Source organism: Tenebrio molitor, chromosome 4 (assembly GCF_963966145.1).
Source record: "Tenebrio molitor chromosome 4, icTenMoli1.1, whole genome shotgun sequence".
NCBI lineage: Eukaryota > Metazoa > Arthropoda > Insecta > Coleoptera > Tenebrionidae > Tenebrio > Tenebrio molitor.
Window position 1 is genome coordinate 11,254,832 of NC_091049.1, and position 15,758 is coordinate 11,270,589.

The 15,758-nt window shown below is 34.6% G+C and overlaps 1 long non-coding RNA gene across 1 annotated transcript; it reads right to left on the bottom strand.

Annotated features, from left to right (window-relative positions):
- Positions 1 to 1,446: 1,446 nt before the first annotated feature.
- Positions 1,447 to 7,196, bottom strand: LOC138128840 (uncharacterized). Its single transcript, XR_011158932.1, has 2 exons — positions 2,239 to 7,196; positions 1,447 to 2,185 (listed from the first exon to the last, which is right to left on the bottom strand). It is a non-coding gene; the product is annotated as an uncharacterized lncRNA (long non-coding RNA).
- Positions 7,197 to 15,758: the final 8,562 nt, after the last annotated feature.

Below are 15,758 nucleotides of genomic sequence, written 5' to 3' on the forward strand. Positions count from 1 at the left end.
TGTCAAAAATTGTTAATTCGTTGATTTGTGAGCAACCTAACGAGGCTATTTTACGACACACAAATTATACCGGGACATTTTTTTAACATTGAACATAGCCCATACTTATTCCCTATGTTCAGTTTTAAAAAACACAGGTCAATGCATGTATGTAATCACGTAACCAAGGTAACGAAAATAAGTACTTGACAGTTTAACAAAATGGTCAAGTTGTTTGAAGAAAAAATACACATAATGCAGTTATTGTATGCCAATCAGAGCATTAGAAATGTGCGTGACATTTCCAATGCAACACATGATTCCGATTCCATCAATCGGAACAATTTTTAACATTATTTCAAAATCTCTGGTGTTCAGTATAGTTGGTTACATAGCAACTCACAATGCATTGATCTGTGTTTTTTAAAATTGAACATAGGGAATAAGTATGGACTATGTTCAGAGTTAAAAAAATGTCCCGGTATAATCCGTCATGAAGGTGCTCAAAAAATTTACTGACAATTCCTTGCACATTTGCAACCGCTTATGGTTTAAGAATGTATCTCTTGATTAGGTACATTGATATTATCGATACTATATTACCAAATGTTTATACATACGTTCAAATAGTGCCATTGTATGTTTGACATGTAAAAAGTCATTATTGAAAAAATTATTCCGACTAATAGTTATTTGTATCACAGGGCCAGAAACTGCACGTTTGCGAGCATGAGTACGGTTTGCACTACGAGTCGATAGACGAGTATTGCAAATACGAATGCTCGCAAAACAGTTTCTGGACGTGTGATACACAAAATTTTTCGTGCCGACTTCTGCGGATTTTTGTTAAATGGAAGTTAAAGCACTTGTTTTAATAATTGGTATTAGGGATTTTTTTTGTGTTGGCAACACTTACATTTAAACATTTAAATTTTAAAATCAACATCGCTCTTGTTTCCTGACATTTATTAAATTTAATTAATTTGTTTTGTTTTTGACATTTTCCTGAAACATTTGTTGTAATAAATACACCAGCCCATATTCAAAAAGTGGCTCGAAACGTAATTTTAATTAATTAATTTTAGTTAAATATTGCTTTTTTGTAGTTTGTACGTTGTTATAAATAGAAAAATATTTTTAACGAGCCATCCACAGAACAAACATTGACGTTTGATAGAATTCTGATAACAAATGCCAACCGAAACCGATGACAACTCGAAATCCCTACTTTTAGCCAGACTAGGCCGGCTGTTTGTGTTTCTGGACGATTTCGAGATCTGTAATTTACCAAATTCCGGCCGGAGGCACGAAAATATGTTTATGCGCTGCCAAGCAATTTTGGCCGTTTTATTTACCTCATTAGAGTGCATAAAAGGGTAATTTATTGCTCTAAAGCATTGGCGTAATTTTTATGCTCTAAAGAAAATTCTATTACATGAAATTGCGTATTTCTTAATAAAGTAACAATTTAATTAAACGAAAAATTTACTTCTACTTTAGCATTGTTACAACTATTAATTACAATCGAAGGTAAATTGATTTTTTCTGAAAATATTTGATTCTGTCGATTTTGAATGTTCAACTCCGCATTTGTCTGAAGAATGGAAACTCCTTTACTTTTCTTATCCTCCGGTTCTTCAGTGTAGTCATTTGAAAAAGCACTGGATGTTGATGGGACTACTGTTTTTTCATGTTGACGTTTCCCTTGAATTTTTTCGGCTATCTTGAGCTTGTTTTGAATATTATCTTCTATATATCCTTCTGCGATTGTACCAGAACGCCAACCTCCGTGACGTTTTAAGTCTGTAATATCTCCACCAGAATCTGCAAGTAAAGTAGCGGAACTGCGACGCAAACAATGTCCGGTATAAGATTTGGGGTCGGGAAGGTTCAAATATGTTGCTACTTTTGATGGAATGTTTCCAAACGTATTTCTGCCTACGGGTTGCGTGGAACATTTCCCATTTTTGTAAAAAATGAAGAATCGATTATGTTTAGTATGTGGAGGCCGCAAAACAAAGTACTTGCGGAAAAGTCCTAAGAAATTTTGCTCATTTTGTATTATAGTAAACCGTCTTGATACTTTTGTTTTCGTTTCAGTTAGTCTTATCAGTATCGCAGAGCCCAAATCCTCAATTTCTTTTGTTGTTAAAAAGCACAACTCTTGCGATCTGCAAGCACCGGCAATTCCTACGATTACAGCAACCTAGAATAATTACAAATTAACTATTGAAATATAAAAGCAACAAAGTAATTTACCTTGATCATTAAATACGTATCATCTGGTGCTTCCGTAATAAATTTGTCAATTTCGCTTTTTGAAAGGACTTTTGACTTTTTAGGTTTGTAAGTATCACATTGTCGCTTTAAATATGCTTGAAGTTTTAAGTATTTGCTGATGTCTATTCCATTTCTTACTAGCAAGGTGCTTCTTAACATAGAGTAAAAACTCCACAAACTCGAAGACTTGTAGTTGTTGGATTTTTCAAAAAAGTAAGCGAGACAAACATCTTCAGTGTACTGTGTAGTCTTCTTACTTTTACACCACTCAATAAAAACATTATACTCTTTCTCATATTTTTCTTTTGATTTTGCTGGTAATAATCTCGAAGTTGCAGCTTTCGCAGCTTCTTGAATTTCAATGGAAAGACCATTTTCTTCCATTTTCAGCTAAATTGAAAAATCTTTTGCACACAAAAGCAAATGTCTGCCACTTGTTTACAAAATTTCGTAGTTACGGTAGTTTGGAAAAATTATCAATCTTTGGCTACTTTGTTTAAATTAATACCAAGGAAATTTTTGTGTTGGTTTTTTCAGTTTTTGAGGGCAGCACATAAAATTTTGTATGCATTACGAGCATAAATTGCATTTTGCTGCTCTTATCGTCTTAATGCCCTCGGCTAGCGCCTCTGGCATCAATATGACGATGCGAGCAGCAAAATGCAAAATTATGCTCTTAATGCATAAATAACTATTATCTACGATCGCGTAAAAAGTGGGCACTTTTTGCACTAAAAATCGTTGTCAAAGTTGACGTTTAGAGAAACTGACGGAATCGTTCTCTAAAAGTTTTAGAGCACGATTTTTCGCTTTTGTGGCTGGGTGAGGCACACAGAATTTTTTTATTATACAAGCGGGCTAAATGAATGTTTAACGAGTGATGCGTTTAACATCCCAAGTTAACATTCATTTAGCCCGCGAGTATAATTCAACTGTTTATCCAATTTTCCACCTCTCCAATTTGAGTGTATTTTTTTTTTAATGAAGTCCGAAGCTTGTGTCACTAATCACCTATGATTGTCGAGTCGCTGAGTGTGATTTTTTGTTGCCATGGGTTTATTGACAGGAGAAAAAAAGAAAATCGGTGTGACAGTGAATTATTATATCGAATATTACTCCTAATAAAATTAGGTCTTTACGGCGTATTAGTGTGTAGAAGATGAACTTTAACATCTGCTATAGAAAAAAATTACTTCTGAATTTTTTCTCGCAATGGGGTAGTGCCTGACAGTAAAGTTGCAAATTTGCTCCTGTAAGTGGAGAAATGGTCTCTTGCCTTTTGCGCGACAAGTTCAAATGATCATGATTTACCTTCCAGCGTGTTCCAGTGTCGTTTATTGTAAGAAAAAAGACTGAGGAAGTGTGTATACTCCTAAAACAATGTAATTTGCTATACAGGTTATGATAATAACGCACAAAATTCCTAATAGCGTTATGTGATGTTTTTAAGAAAATCGGTCTGACAGATCGAATTTATTTCGAAAAATGCCATCCTCTGACGTGAAATTTATTTAAATAACATCATTGGTTTCTGCGCATCACCAGTTTTTTTAATGACAACCCTCACTTTTTTCTTCTCTTTCTAATGGGTCTTCCTACTACCTAACCGATGAATGAAACAAATTGGTACCTTACATAATAAATAATTTTTGTGAGAAAACGACAAATTTCACTTCAAATTTAATTTTTAACGTAAACATTTTAATTGAACCCTAAAGAAACAAACATCTAAGGTTAATAGAAATTTATCTTTTTCTCAAAAAAATTGTTATGTAAGGTATTGTAGTGAGACCGTCCATTTTGATCGTGATGATGTCGTAAATTTTTGCATTTTTAACTGTTAATCTATCTTTTAAACTCTCAATTTGATATACTAATCTATTTGGCTCGTCTAGTAACCCTTTATACTTATTATTTTCACTTACCTACGTTGTGTTTATTTTTCGTCGATAGTCACCTTTATAGTGATGGTGATGTTCTATCTTAAGGCCTATTAGGCAATACTCAGTAGTCGTAACACAAATTCGGAGACAAAGTAGTGTCAAAACGCATGGAGGAAGGGATTTAAACACAAGTTTCCCCACAATTACTTTATTACAAAATATTTCGAAGCCTTGTTTACAAAAATGGATGAGTTCTGCGGGTTTGATCAAATTTTGCCCTGTGTTGAAATTATTGTTGAGGTTATGTTTGTAATCAAATTCGTAAGAGACTTTCGTTGTAATTGTGATCATGAATTTAGACAGATGATTAAGGCGTCCGTCTTCACCTGATGATATTTTATGTTATCCAATTTAGATTTTAAAAAGTTTGATTTTGCTGTAACCCCCATTTTTATGCAACCCTATTTACGTACGGCAAATCTACCCTAACCTTCAGGTAACTTGTTCGAACTTATATCACCCAAGCCACATTTAATATCGCGTTTACTAAGTTAGACTTTTACCAGAGTCGGAAGGTAACATGCTCGCGGCATTTAATACAGAATCGCATTTAACTATTACGCCCTGGTGCCGAAATACCTCTTCCGGTAAAAGTCCGGTGCTTAAACACAAATCACAACTTCCGAACAAAACCCGGATACACCAATCCTCGCAAATTAATCTGAATGACTGTAGGCGTCATTTCTCTCACAAATTTTCGTCCACGAGCTTCGACAGAGACTTGTACAGAACTTTGTCGTACGCGACACCAGTTTATTACGGGTAACCGGGATGGTTATTTTGTCTCGTTTGTCCTCGTGGTAGCCCACACATACATAGTACAGGGTGAATGACTGATAAAATAATTTCAACGAAAAACAAGTAAATTTTGACATAGAGTTGATTAATCAAAATAATATAACCCTTTCTCGGGCTTACCTAGAAAGTTTAACACCCTGGTTGATCGTCGGCACCTGTTGTTTGAACTGGCACTAACTTATTTATTAGCACTGGGCACTCTTAACGAAGTTAAAGTGATTTAAAAAAACAATGAGTTTCAATTTGGAAAATTTAAACAAAATCGCAAAGGTAGACACACGTATATCGACTAGCTAGAAAGACAGTCAAAAACCGAATTCCTCAAGACAAATGTGCCAAAACTTTAAGGGTGACCGATACCAGCGTTGACTAGAGTGTATTTCATTAATTGCAAAGAACTCAGTTAATACGCAATCATTCGTCAAGTATCATACATCAAATTAAAGGTTTTTTAATTCTCCAGACCGCGGCGTTATACTTTTGTTATAAGAGAAAAAGATTGTCTGATGATATGATAAAAACCTAAAGTGCGCCGCTTTAATTCGATTTTTTATTACCTAAATTTCAATATTATGCTTCCAGATTTTGTAGAATGAATCTAAATAAGTTTACTGAGTCCGCTGCGTTGTGAAATTGTGGATGAAACATTTGTTTTTTTTTATATTGAGCTTAATGTAAAAGTTAAATTTTTCGTCTTCCAGGCGAACATTTCGTTAGAATATTTTGTAATCTTATACAATATATTTACCTTTACCTACTACATTAAATAATAATTAAAAAAAACAGAAGTTGTGGAAGTTATTCATTTATAAATTTGCGAATAAAAACGGTTTTAGTTCACCGCTTTTGCCACCAGAGGCAGTAGAGGCACATCTTTTCTCCGATTTCAAAACTACCTACCTGTTTAGGAACGGGACAAATTCGGGGGTTAGTTTGGGCCGCTGATCAGTTTTCAACCAGGAAATTTTATGACTTTACAGATAATACCCTGTCCTGGTATTATTCGAATTTCTTCAGAAATTCTAATATAAACTATGACCGTACAGAGCTAATTAATTTTTGCTATAGCTATAGTGTTTCTAAAACGAATTTTGTTTGACGTATCATTTATTAAAATCGGATAAAAAATAAGGAAGTTATAGCACCAAAGGTTTTTCATAATACACCCGGTATAACAAATTAAGTACAGAAATATTGATTTATAAATTAAAGTATGATCGTATGAAAAGTTTTGTGCGTTGTGGAGTATGCAGGTAGGTATATGTATAGATCACAAAAAGAAATCGCGAATTGGTAATTATCTACTCCTTCGCCAGACCAGTAGTTCCAAAATAGGTGTTTTTTTGGTGGTCATTTGAATGTCACAATGACGTTCTTTTTCGCACTAATGCGTTTAACTGTCACTTTTTCGCATTAGTGCCAAAAAGAGTGAGAAGTATAAAATTACAAGAAGAATCTTTCTTTTCTTTTACTAAAGCAATCAAAGTATTGAATTGATCTCATCAGTTCGTCATGTAAAAGAAACTTTTAAAAAACGCAAGCCATTGCTCAAATCGTTGATAACACAATTCATAAACTGGCTGCGACTTCGCAGATAAAAAACTGGATATACATATAGCAGCTATACCGCAGATCAAAATCACTCATTTGGCAAGAAAATCGCTACAAAATTGTAACAATAAATAACACTTTTGTAATAAATGAATTGGAGTAGATAGAGAGTGATAGAATGATAAGAGTAATAAATTAGTGAATTAAAAAAATTAAAATCTGTATTTCTTTTTTCTTGTTTTTGGCCTAATACTTTACGGAATTAGAAAAAATCTTGTATGTAATTCGTTGCAAAAACATGTCTTTTTCGCATACGACGTCTAATGTGTCTAATGCGAAAAAGACATTTATTTATGGCCGTGAATTTTGGGACTTCATATTATTGGACCATTTTAATCTATTATAGTATTAATAATTTTATTATTCGACAATTTTCCAGAAGAAAATTATGTCTTACATTTTTAGACAAAATAAGAAATGTATTTATTGTTTGTCTGATAAACCAGATTAAACCATAAAGCTCCCAGAACCTTTCGGTAAGGGCATGGAACCGGCCAGGGCCTCAGGGCTTATTATTTCAGGTAAAAATTTAGTTTGGTTTCCATACTTATCTATATACTCTACTGTGTATTAGTGGCTGCGTTATAAAGGTGGTAAAACTGAAATACTTCGCCAGTATCGGTCACCCTTAAATAGGGGACGCTAACTCGCCTACCCCCCTTCCCTTGTTACTCATTTTCCACATGTGTGGAATTATGCAAATTTGACTCTTACGACGCATTGGCATTCGATCAAACCTCGTTTAACTCGCTTAAAAATATTATTATTTCCTAGTTAGGGTGGTTTTTCGATTCGCAATATCCACATTATTAAACATACAATTTGTTAGTCCATTGGACAATATAATACAACACAGTAACGATAGCGCATCACCCCAATTACGCTGAAAGAGAAATTAAACTCCAAAATTTGTTGTTGTTCTGTCTGCAACTAATTGTTGAACTGAAGGTGGTTAATGAATGTAACAACAAATTTTGTTTGTTTAAATTTACGGAAAGCATATGGAAGAAAGACGTAAGAAAACTGTAAATTTCGTAGTACTACCCCTTGTTAGATGTCGCCCACAGTACTACAGCGGTACTATTTTTACATTTTCACTATTTTCTACGTTTTTCCTACAGAAATTTCTCCCTACTTCCCTTGTAAAACTATGTTAGTAAATGGGCAGTAATCGTACGGTGCAAGATTTGCTTACAATGATTAAATAAAGCAAATTGGTTTGTACGATTACTCCAGCTTAAATTAGGGTTAAATTGGATATCAAAATGTTCAGAAAAATACAGCGCGTCTTCCTAAAATAGTGGGTTTGTAACTTGACTTTGTTTAAACAAGAATTTATTAATTTCGCTAAATTTTCCCCCGACTGACCACACGTGCAAGTGTAATCTGATATCTTACTTAAAAGTCTCGATCTGTAACGCGTCTCTCGCCACCTTAACAAAACGGACCACCTTGGCTGGCGACGCTGTGTTTAAAATCTAAAACGCAGACACCAAATTCTAATGGACCAATTTATTTGTGAATATTTTAAACGATTCGACCGATTTACAAGGATTTAAACTAATTAACAAATTTTACTATATGAATTTAACAACCCCGAACAAAGCTTCCTATTTAATGTAAACATCTTATGAGAAATTTAAATGAAACATCATTTACGACCAAACTCAGACCAATTGAATTATTATCAAGATTGTTAATTTTAGTTAAATTTTGTCTTTATCACTCAAGATACACGGTTACTCCTTTCTAAACGGATGTATTGATTTATTTAGCGTTATATCTCTATTTTCATTCAATTTTAAACAACAATTAAATTATTTATATTTTCGTATGCAAATGAATGCCTTGCTTGGTCGACTGGTCGAGTGTGGCGGGCGTCTCGCTACCCTGATAACTTAGAGAAATACCACATGGCCTTTTGAAAGAAACTAAAGAAGTTAATTTTGCGATTTGGCAACGGTCTTAAATTCCAGGAAACCCTTCGTGGGAACGGCTCTGTTTTTCTCAACATTCTGACATTTACAAGACATGTGTATTTAAAAATGGAAATAAATGGAATTCATAAATTGCACAGAAACAATTTGGAGGTCGTTAAGACAAATCTGAATTTGTTGCGTTGAAGGTGGATAATTTCCGCGATGGTAATAAATAAAATGTATAAATACCGCGTTCATCACAGTATCAATTTTTTTCATTCATCGCTTAGGCAGTAGGAAGGTCTGTTAGAAAGAGAAGAAAAAAGTGGGGGTTGTCATTTAAAAAAATAGGTGTTGACGTCAATGCGCAAAAACCAATGACGTTAGTTAAACAGACTGCACGTCAGATGATGGCATTCTTCGAAATAAAATCCAGCTGTCAGAGTGAAAATCGTATGAGCTTTGGCTGTCATTTCAAATTATAACAGTATAAAATATACGAGCACAAGTGTAATATATTATAATACAAGGATATGAGGAAGCCTTTAAAGTACTTACGCGCGACGAGTTTAAGAGCACGACGCGTAGCGGAGTGTTTTTAACGTCGCAAGTGCTTTAAAGGCCCTTATACACGAGTATTATACGCTATTTTTTATTATATCTGCACTACAATCTGAAAATTATAACAAAAAAAGTAAATCGAAATCACCTTTTCGAAATAACCTGTGTCATTAATCGTTGCTTCAAGGTCTTATGAAACGAGTTTTTTATACTATTTCTTGTAATTTGCCCTTTTTAAGCCGTTTTTAAACAAAAATGTTTAATTTAGTCAGTAAAATTTTACATGCTTGCTAGTATAATTTTACATGCTAGCCAGTTAAGAGATATTTTCAAGGTGAATACAATGACTTGATAAACTGATGTTTACAAGTAGGGAACACATAATAGTATATTATATACCAAGGTGGAGAAGTTCATGATTATAGCCAGAGCGCCAAGATTAGAACACGAGTCGCGCGCCGAGGGTTGTAAGGCGCGAAGGCTATAAGGGACTTCTTCACCGTGGTTTATATACTATTTTTTTCACTACTAGATACGTTAAAACCCTTTTTGATAATAATTATTAATCAAATTATTTTGTCGGATGCGACGGGTCCGAGTTGTCATTTCTGGACAGTTGGTACGAAAATCGTCTACGTTAACCAATGAAATAGACGACAATCTTTCGTTGCTAGGTGACGGTTGTCCATTATTCACCACTGGTTAATAATGAACAATTATTTACCTGTCACTGGGCCAACGTAGAAAAACGAAACTTCTCAGTGTTCTATGACAACCGATAACGCTAGACTTTATTACTAGTAGTGAAAAAATTGATTTTTAAGCCACATTGGCCCTTTGTCATATAAATAGCAAACTGCCATGACCTACTATTGAAGTAAATAGCAGTTAAATTCTTATGTAAACTCTTAATCGAAATTGTACAGAGTAGAAAAAAGTCAGAATTTCCAGAAAAAAATTGACTGTTTCAAATAAAAGTTGAAATCTATAGAAAATAAATTGCAATGCCTCGTTTCCAGATGCATGATGCGGAAGATTCAAACGCCTTCTTGATAACACAGCAAAACCATGCAGAAGCAATCTTTCCCATATGATAAATACTAAGAATAGAACTCCAATTAGGGAGATAATTGATCCGACTGATGATACGATATTTCATATTGTATCAGTCAGATGCTTCTTCAACGTTTTTTGATGACGACATAAACGATAAAGATTTTCAAATTGACAGCGATGAGTTAGTCATAAGCGAAACTGACAGTGATACTGATGATTATGACGTCGCTGTAGAAAAGGAAATAGATGATAAAGAGTTTATTTGGGTGGAAACGGAAGTTGAGAAAAATTCAAATATCATTTTGCAAAACATCCAAGTTAACAAACCAAATGTAAGTGAGTCGCAAGGTGCCAAGTTCTTATCCAGTCGAATCAAGGAAGCAAAGGTTTTGAAAACACGCTTCGTAAAATGTACATTTTACGGCATTCCAGTGAAAAGGAGGTAACAAAAATTTTGAGAGAACCTTTAAATAGCAAGGGAAGGAAAAAGGCAGCATTAAGAAAAGAGACTCACTTCGAAAATTATCTCGGTGGTGATACTAGGCCTGCATGCAGGAATTTGAATGACGACAACAAAAGCCAGGACCAGAACCCCCTGTTTTATCCATGCACACGGTGCAAGGGTTTGTATAAAAAATCTTATCTGAGGAGGCATGTAAAATTATGCACTCGCGAAATACACAAGGAAACTGTTTCTACCGCTAGGGCTGTTTCGAAATCACAAACATTCACTGCGTACGAGCTGGACCGAACAGATGCCGTAGCTCAATTGGAAGTGAAGGAAAAAGTATTTGATATGCTGAGAGGGGATGATATTGCATTTGCTGCGAAAAAAGATTTGTTGATGACCTATTTTGGAAACTCGTATCTGAAGAAACACAAGAAGGAAAAGAGTGTCTATATGTGTAGCAACAAAATGACGGAATTTGGAAGGTTACTAACAGAATGCCGTAAGCTTGTGAACAATCTAAAAATCGAGATGCAAAACTTACTTCGTCCTTGTTATTTTGACACTATTGTAACTGCAGCGAGAAATTTAGCTGGTTACCATGCTTCCAAAAAAAAACTTCTCTGCACCTAGCTTGGCATTGCATTTCGAAGGCAATCTGAAACTGCTTTGTCATGAGCTGTATCATTTAGCTTTAAAAGATACGAAAGGATTTAAGTCGAGAACCCACAGTGATAAAACAATTTATCTCAAGGATGTCAAGAATATGAAGCCATAGTCCATAGTCTCCAGGTGGAACATTGAAACGGCCTCTTTGGCAAACAAGGATCTACATGAGAAGAAATGGAACAAGCCACTATTGATTCCACTGGTATCTGATATCAAGCTGTTCAGAGAGGAGACTAGGGGAAACTGTCCTAAAATGACATACTTTTTTTCAAATGCTTCTATAATTTTTGTGTTGAATCCTAGGATATTCAAAAATGGCAGAAATATTACGCTCGAAAGTCTGTATATGCGCACATTTCATCAAAAATGGCCGCATATAAATCCGCTCTCTAACAATAACCGAACTAGAAATGCTCCTAAATCCTGGGAGGATTATGACGTAATGGAACCTTTTATAGGGCAGGATAGACCTAGCGTGAATCCTGTGGCTGTGTGCTCCAATTTAGCTGCGAATATCAAGCAAAATATAACTGAAGCAGGCGCCAGCCCAGAACGAACGAGAAACAAACTGAAACGACAAAGAAATTCACCACGGACAGAAATGTTGAAAGTTTTGAAGGACTACAAAACAGAAGTAGAAGAACGTGAGAACAGAAGAATTGCATTGGCCGAAAAACATCATAGTGAAACAAAAGAAATGTTTGCCTCTAATGAGAATATTAGAAGACAAAAATAAAAAGTAATTTAATCATCTGAGCAAAGTATTTCATTTGTTATTATTTATATTTAGATATACTTAATTCGTTTTTCATATATTATATTATTAGTGGTTACATTTCAAAAGTTTATAAGTTGATAGTTTGATTTATTGCATTACTTTATTTAGTTTATTTTTACTTTATAAATTAGGATTATTCAAATAGTATAAGACTGAAAAAATAACCAATAAGAGTACCTCAATTTTTTAAATGTGATTTTAATAAAATCGATTCTTTTTATGGCGATTCATTAATTCTAGAGATTCGGAGGCGCCAAAATTAATCGATTCAGAAAATCAATCTTTTTTAATAAAGCGGGAAACATTGCACACTGTATTTTTCCGAATTTACCACATTATTTATGAGTGGAAACCAAACCAAAGATTCATGTCCAGATCAACGTAGGGAAAGGATTATCAACAGACATTTAGAAGCTGTTGAAAAATTTTTGAATGAAGATATTATTTCAGATTTTAAGACTGATAAGAAACCTTACAGACAAAGTTTAACTCAGTGAGTGGCAAGTGAAAGTAAATGACAATTGTTTATGTACAGGGTTATTAACGTAAGATGACGAGCCTGACCAGGTAAAAATGCAACACAAAATACACTTTACAAAGCATTCATTGCGTTTTGGTATTTAAAAATTAAATCAGGAATCCACGTAGGTATTCTACCGTGAGATCGAAAAAAAAAATTAGAGTTGGCTGTGACCAAAAATTTCAGTTGGCAATTCGTTAAAATTTCAATTATCAGATATCAGTCTTAAAAGTTAGGTTAGTGATTTTGAGAACGTTGAGATTTTGATTTTCATAAAGGGGTGCATTATGTGTGACCTGTCGGTTGTAAAAGAATCAGGAGGAGCTCCAACCGTATTTACGACTAGAGGAAATGTTCGAAATGTCTGCCTTCAGCTTCCAAACATAATGCTACTCTTGTCGCCCTATGATCATAATTATGCAAATGAAACTGGAAAGAAAAGAATTTAATCAGCTCCACATTCCATAAGTATTTGCGTGGAAAATAATATTAGTCTTGCAAAATAATATGTTCTGTTTTGTGAATTTATTTTATCTTTAGATGTACCTATAGATATGTCCCAGTTCTGTGTAATAAACCGTAAGTCTATATTTTTTAGAATTTTTTTTAGAATTCAATTATTCCTCGTGCAGATTTCTCAAAGAATCATTATATTTGTTGCGGATGTTACAGCCGATGGGCCTCAGCGGGGTGGGGAAGCAACGCCCACTCAGGGGTTGGACGGTACCTACCCCAACATTATAAATTCTAAGAATAGTAAAAATTCTGAGATTCTTGTCTTAGATTCTTGTCTAGACTCTTGTAATTACTGTCTCAAATTCTCGTTAACAATTGTGTAATTCAAGTAGATTAAGTGTTTAGTTTTAAATAAACAAAGTTCAAGCAAACTACATATTTAATTGGTCATCCATTGTGATCCTCAACAACAAACTGGTCATCCATTGTGACCGCAAACATCTTCATCTATCGAGATTGGTCCTTCGAGCATTCCCCAAAAATTGGATCATCCATTGTGGTCCAAGTCATCACGAAACAATATTCAAGTTCAGAAAATGTGTCATTAACTTTTTAAACAGCAGTAATTAAGAACTAAAGAAAAACATTGAATTTACCTAAACACGTCAGTGCGTTTAAAAATGATGTTTCTGATTTCATATTAGTGCGCCACGCAAGCTGACCAATTGTAGCACCACAATACAAGTCCATAAGAAAGTCCATTAGGTTTCGAAATCTCGCATCCAGGAATGATCGTCACGGTACGCCAAGTCGCTGAGATTTTTGGGAAGGCTTTTATACAAGTATCATCGATGTCTACAGCAGTTAATGGCTTCAAAAATTGCGGAATTTGGCCATTTGACCCCACAGTTTTTACCGAAACTGAATTTGCTCCTTCCTTAACTAAGGATATTCCACAACCTGAGCAATTGCCGGTCACTGAAGCACAAATTACAGTTTCTACAGCACCAAACAACGAAATGACAACCGAGACATTAATGCCGGTTAGTTCAACGACTTTGACGTCTACAACCACTGCATCAGTATCTAATATTGAGATACCGACTACTAATGTCACGTCATCCACATCTGAAGCTTTGTGTGTATTTCCGTCATCACCTATGGAATCTCAAACCGAATCGGTCAACGTTTTGGGTGTAACTCGGGATCCAGCAATTTCACCAATACTGTCGACGCCAGAACCTGGATGTTCTACTTCATTCAATATTCCAGAAATTGATAGAAGATCATGTACGCCACGGGAATCGATTTTTACTGTTTTTAGTCCCCAACAAATTATTTCCGGTAACATGAAAAACTCTAAGAGTAACGAAAAAGAGGGGGAAAACCGCTATTATTACCGCATCACCCTACAAAAACGAGTTAGAAGAAACAATTAAAAAAAAGAAGCTGGTGGATGATGCTAAACAGAAAAAAAAAGCAATAAAAGAACTGAAGAAAACGCAAAAAAAGATGTTAAAAAAAATAAAGTGACCAAAAAGAAAAAGTTACCAAAGCTAAATCGTCATCGTCAGAAAATAGTGATAGTGATTCCGAAAATTCTCCGTGTTTATATTTTAAAGGTCGCTATTTAGTCTACAGAAGACGGGGTGGCATGTGCTGTATGCAAAAAATGGGCACATTGCAGCTGTGCTGGTGTCGAGGATGAAGACGACGAAACGGCATTCACATGTGAATTTTCCCAACAACCATAGGTTGACGGCTTTTCACGTATTGCTACTTGTAAAATTCTCAAAAATGCATAATGTCCCATCTCCCCATCTTGCCCCTTAGAGGTACCCCATCTTACCCTATCCAGGGGGCAAGATGGGGAGATAGGACTTTATGTGTATTTTCATTTTTTTAAATTTAATTATCAAATAAGAGGTCCTAATAAGTGTTAATCATCAAAGACTGATTAGCAAAGATAATTATTAAAATAAAAAAGCCTATAAAAGAATAACATTGTTAGTTTTATTGGGCTTCAAACGTTAAGTACCCCTGTTGTTACCTTACAATTTTTTAGTACCGAACAATATGCATGTAGCATAAATTGCAATAAATAAAAATTACTTGGAAAAACATTATTTTAAGCATGGGGTCCACTTGGACCCCATGTGGGTCATTGTTGTCACAAAATAGTCAATATCACAGATTCCTAAAAAAAACGTGCATACAATGAGGGTACCACACATTAAATTGACCACAAAAAACTTTCAAATTATTCTTTAGTTTCTGTTTCATACGACTGACATGTTTTAGCTGACTCATGCTGTATTCTTAATTAAATGTTTATTTCAAATACAAATGTAGACACTAAACGTTGAAGTAATTTTCAGAAATGGGCAAGAGAAAATGTATTGTTTTGGGTTGTGAACAGAAGGAAAACTTACACAGATTTCCAAGACAGAGAACGGCAAATTAAGTGGGTGGCTGCTATAAAAGATGAAAGCCTGTTAGTTTTATCGGCGACCCAAATTAATGAAAAAAGTATCTGCTCGAAACATTTTGAAACTAAATATCTGTTGGGGAAAATAATTTGCCTTGGCAGCTAACCAACAATTAATTTGCCAGGTAATAATATTGAGAATATACGGTCAACTTCGACGTGTTGCTTTTGATTTCTTTAGATTTGGTTTCCGTTGAGAGTACTGTACAAGGTGATTCAAGTTTTACCGCCCGCACGACTAACCCTATTAAA